This window comes from Moschus berezovskii, chromosome 19 (assembly GCF_049115385.1).
Source record: "Moschus berezovskii isolate FMDL1 chromosome 19, NW_MosBer_1.0, whole genome shotgun sequence".
Taxonomy (NCBI): domain Eukaryota; kingdom Metazoa; phylum Chordata; class Mammalia; order Artiodactyla; family Moschidae; genus Moschus; species Moschus berezovskii.
Genome location: NC_142478.1, coordinates 13,359,269 through 13,364,814, shown reverse-complemented (window position 1 = coordinate 13,364,814; position 5,546 = coordinate 13,359,269). Strand labels below are relative to the sequence as shown.

Sequence of the window (5,546 nt, the reverse complement as noted above, 5' to 3'; positions counted from 1 at the left end):
CTTCTGATGTCTATTTGGCTCTTCACAGCACATCAGCCTCTGGCAGTTAGACTTCTACATGATGGCTGAGAGTTCGGAAAGCAAGTGTTCCAACAGACACGGTGGAGTGACCTAGCCTCTGAAGTCATATGGTAACCATGATCACCTTTCACTATACGCTTAGTGATCCAATCAGCCATGCCCCACCGATATTTAAGGAAGGGGATACAGAGTCTATATCTTTACGGGACAAGTAAAGAAATTGCAGCCACATTTTAAAACCATCAGACATATTTACATAGAGAAATGGGAGGATACAAGCCAAGGGCTTAACAATGTGCACCTCTCAGAATTCCTCAAAGCAAATTTTGTTAACCTATTAAGTCAGACTAATCCAAACATACCCTCCACGGATGGCAAAATTTCACCTACTTATTTTCATATGACACAGCAACATATCAGCAGAAATTTATTTTTTCTATGTACATTCTATCAAGAATGACTAACAGCTTGCTTTAGATCCTAGAACCACCTGCTAGTTATAACCATTTACTTTTCAAACATGATCAAGTTCAGATCCACCCTCAAACTTAGGCTAAATCATATCCAGAAAGAATATAGAGAATACCTATAGCAAGTCAGGAGAAGAAAATACCAGCCCACTCCAGTATTCTCGCCTGGAGAATCCCAGGGACATAGGAGCCTGGCGGGCTGTGGTGCATGGGGTTGCAAAGAGTCAGACACGACCAAGCAACTAAACACAGTGAGTAAAGCAAGGAGATGAGGATCAGGCCAACACTATGGTTGCTGAAATCAGAGGCCGTTCCCTGTCTCACTGATTACTAGACTTCAGGATTTCATGGGCCAAGACTAATTTCAGAAGTAAACTAAATGGGAGCAAATAAAGTTACTAACTTCTTTTCCAAAGTAAAAATATTTAGAAAGCAACTCTTTTATTACTATCCTCACATGAAAGAAAAATAGAGCTCTTTCCCAGGTGGAACCATGGAGGGTGCAGAAGAGAAGAAAAAGAAGGTTCCTGCTGTGCCAGAAACCCTTAAGAAAAAGCGAAAGAATTTCGCAGAGCTTAAGATCAAGTGCCTGAGAAAGACGTTTACCCAAAAGATGCTTCAAAAGGCAAGGAGGAAGTTTATCTACAAAAAGGTAAGCATTACCACAAGGAATACAGGCAGATGTACAGAACTGAAATTCGAATGGCTAGGATGGCACGAAAAGCCAGCAACTTCTATGTACCCGCGGAACCCATTGGCATTTGTCATCAGGATCAGAGGTATCAATGGTGTGAGCCCAAAGGTTCAAAAGGTGCTGCAGCTCCGTCGCCTCCGGCAGATCTTCAATAGCACCTTTGTGAATTTCAACAAGGCATCAATTAATATGCTGAGAATTGTGGAGCCATACATTGCATGCTGCTACTGCTAAGTCACTTCAGTCGTGTCCGACTCTGCGCGACCCCATAGACAGTAGCCCACCAGGCTCCGCTGTCTCTGGGATTCTCCAGGCAAGAACACTCAAGTGGGCTGCCATTTCCTTCTCTAATGCATGAAAGTGAAAAGTGAAAGTGAAGTCGCTCAGTCATATCCGACTCTTTGCGACCCCATGGACTACAGCCTACCAGGCTCCTCCACCCATGGGATTTTCCAGGCAAGAGTACTAGAGTGGGTTGCCATTGCCTTCTCCCATACATTGATTGGGGTACCCAAATCTGAAGTCTGTAAATGAATTGATCTACAAGCGTGGTTATGGCAAAAATCAACAAAAAGCGAATTGCCCTGAAGACAACACATTGATTGCTTGATTTCCTGGGAAATACAGAATCATCTGCATGGAGGATCTGATTCATGAGATCTATACCATTGGAAAACATTTTAGAGAAGGAAACAACTTCCTGTGGCCCTTTAAATTGTCTTCTCCACAAGGTGGAATGAAGAAAAAGACCACCCATTTTGTAGAAGGTGGAGATGCTGGCAACAGGGAAGACCAGATCAACAGGCTTATTAGAAGGATGAACTAAGGGATCTACCAGGATTATTTTTGTAATCTGGTCAGTTAATAAACAATTGAAACAAATTGGGGGAAAAAAAGAAAAATAGAAGGAACAATTTCAAAATAAAGCATAATCACTTAGAATAGATTCAGTTCAGTTCAGTTGCTCAGTCGTGTACGACTCTTTGCGACCCCATGAATCACAGCACATCAGGCCTCCCTGTCCATCACCAACTCCTGGAGTTCACTCAAATTCATGTCCATAGAGTCGGTGATGCCATCCAGCCATCTCATTCTCTGTCGTCCCCTTCTCCTCCTGCCCCCAATCCTTCCCAGCATCAGAGTCTTTTCCAGTGAGTCAACTCATCACATGAGGTGGCCAAAGTATTCGAGTTTCAGCTTTAGCATCAGTCCTTCCAATGAACATCCAGGATTGATCTCCTTTAGAATGGACTGGTTGGATCTCCTTGCAGTCCAAGGGACTCTCAAGAGTCTTCTCCAGCACCACAGTTCAAAAGCATCAATTCTTCGGCAATCAGCTTTCTTCACAGTCCAACTCTCAATCCATACATGACCACTGGAAAAACCATAGCCTTGACTAGACAGACCTTTGTTGGCAAAGTAATATCTCTGCTTTTTTAGTATACTGTCTAGGTTGTGGTGGGCTACAGTCCATGGGGTCACTAAGAGTCGGACACGACTGAGCGACTTCACTTTCACTTTTCACTTTCATGCATTGCAGAAGGAAATGGAAACCCACTCCAGTGTTCTTGCCTGGAGAATCCCATGGACGGCGGAGCCTGGTGGGCTGCTGTCTAAGGGGTCTCACAGAGTCAGACACGACTGAAGCGACTTAGCAGCAGCAGCAGGTTGGTCCTAACTTTCCTTCAAAGGAGTAAGCATCTTTTAATTTCATGGCTGCAATTAGCATCTGCAGTGATTTTGGAGCCCCCCAAAAAATAAAGTCTGACACTGTTTCCACTGTTTTCCCATCTATTTCCCATGAAGTTATGGGACCAGATGCCATGATCTTCGTTTTCTGAATGTTGAGCTTCAAGCCAACCTTTTCACTCTCCTCTTTCACTTTCATCAACAGGATTTGAGTTCCTCTTCACTTTCTGCCATAAGGGTGGTGTCATCTGCATATCTGAGGTTATTGATATTTCTCCCAGCAATCTTGATTCCAGCTTGTGCTTCTTCCAGCCCAGCATTCCTCATGATGTACTCTGCATAAAAGTTAAATAAGCAGGGTGACAATATACAACCTTGACGTACTCCTTTTCCTATTTGGAACCAGTTTGTTGTTCCATGTACAATTCTGACTGTTGCTTCCTGACCTGCATACAGGTTTCTCAAGAGGAAGATTAGACTTAATTTAAAACTACGTAATATTTTTTTGCTTTTGCTCCATCCCTTCATTCCTTCACCCAAAAAAGATGTCCTTTTCATTATAGGGGACTGGAATGCAAAAGTAGGAAGTCAAGAAACACCTAGAGTAACAGGCAAATTTGGCCTTGGAGCACGGAATGAAGCAGGGCAAAGGCTAATAGAGTTTTGTCAAGAGAACGCACTGGTCATAGCAAACCACCTCTTCTAACAACACAAGAGAAGATTCTACACATGGACATCACCAGATGGTCAACACCGAAATCAGATTGATTATATTCTTTGCAGCCAAAGATGGAGAAGCTGTATACAGTTAGCAAAAACAAGACCAGGAGCTGACTGTGGCCCAGATCATGAACTCCTTATTGCCAAATTCAGACTTAAATTGAAGAAAGCAGGGAAAACCACTAGACCATTCAGATATGACCTCAATCAAATCCCTTAAGATTATACAGTGGAAGTGAGAAATAGATTTAAGGGACCAGATCTGATAGATCGAGTGCCTGATGAACTATGGACAGAGGTTCGTGACATTGTACAGGAGACAGGGACCAAGACCATCCCCATGGAAAAGAAATGCAAAAAAGCAAAATGGCTGTCTGAGGAGGCCTTACAAATCGCTGTGAAAAGAAGAGAAGTGAAAAGCAAAGGAGAAAAGGAAAGATATAAGCATTTGAATGCAGAATTCCAAAGAATAGCCAGGAGAGAGTTCTTATCCTCAGTGATCAATGCAAAGAAATAGAGGAAAACAACAGAATAGGAAAAACAAGATTTCTCTTCAAGAAAATTAGAGATACCAAGGGAACATTTCATGCAAAGATGGGCTTGATAAAGGACAGAAATGGTATGGACCTAACAGAAGCAGAAAATATTAAGAAGAGGTGGCAAGAATACACAGAAGAACTGTACAAAAAAAATCTTCACAACCAAGATAGTCATGATAACATGATCACTGACCTAGAGCCAGATCTTGGAATATGAAGTCAAGTGGGCCTTAGAAAGCATCACTACGAACAAAGCTAGTGGAGGTGATGGAATTCCAGTTGAGCTATTTCAAATCTTGAAAGAAGATGCTGTGAAAGTTCTGCACTCAATATGCCAGCATTTTGGAAAACTCAGCAGTGGCCACAGGACTGGAAAAGGTCAGTCTTATTCCAATCCCAAAGAAAGGCAATGCCAAAGAATGCTCAAACTACCGCACAATTGCACTCATCTCACATGCTAGTAAAGTCATGCTCAAAATTCTCCAAGCCAGGCTTTAGCAATATGTGAACCGTGAACTCCCAGATGTTCAAGCAAGTATTAGAAAAGGCAGAGGCACCAGAGATCAAATTGCCAACATCCGCTGGATCATGGAGAAAGCAAGAGAGTTCCAGAAAAACATCTATTTCTGCTTCATTGACTATGCCAAAGCCTTTGACTGTGTGTATCACAATAAACTGTGGAACATTCTGAAAGAGGTGAGAATCCCAGACCACCTGACCTGCCTCTTGAGAAACCTGTATGCAGGTCAGGATGCAACAGTCAGAACTGTACAGGGAACAACAGACTGGTTCCAAATAGGAAAAGGAGTCCGTCAACGCTGTATATTGTCACCCTGCTTATTTAACTTATATGTCGAGTACATCATGAGGAACTGGGCTGGAAGAAGCACAAGCTGGTATCAAGATTGCCGGGAGAAATATCAATAACCTCAGATGTGCAAATGACACCACCCTTATGGCAGAAAGTGAAGAGGAACTCAAAAGCCTCTTGATGAAAGTGAAAGAGGAGAGTGAAAAGGTTGGCTTGAAGCTCAACATTCAGAAAACGAAGATCATGGCATCTGGTCCCATCACTTCATGGGAAATAGATGGGAAAACAGTGGAAGCAGTGTCAGACTTTATTTTTTTTGGGGGCTCCAAAATCACTGCAGATGCTAATTGCAGCCAGGAAATTAAAAGACGCTTACTCCTTGGAAGGAAAGTTATGACCAACCTAGATAGTATATTAAAAAGCAGAGACATTACTTTGCCAACAAAGGGTCCGTCTAGTCAAGGCTATCGTTTTTCCCGTGGTCATGTATGGATGTGACAGTTGGACTGTGAAGAAAGCTGATTGCCAAGAATTGATGTTTTTGAACTGTGGTGCTGGAGAAGACTCTTGAGAGTCCCTTGGACTTCAAGGAGATCCAACCA

The 5,546-nt window shown here is 42.7% G+C and overlaps 1 pseudogene; it reads left to right on the top strand.

Annotated features, from left to right (window-relative positions):
- Positions 1-722: 722 nt before the first annotated feature.
- Positions 723-2,011, top strand: LOC129542208 (large ribosomal subunit protein uL30-like; annotated as a pseudogene).
- The last annotated feature ends 3,535 nt before the right edge of the window (positions 2,012-5,546 follow it).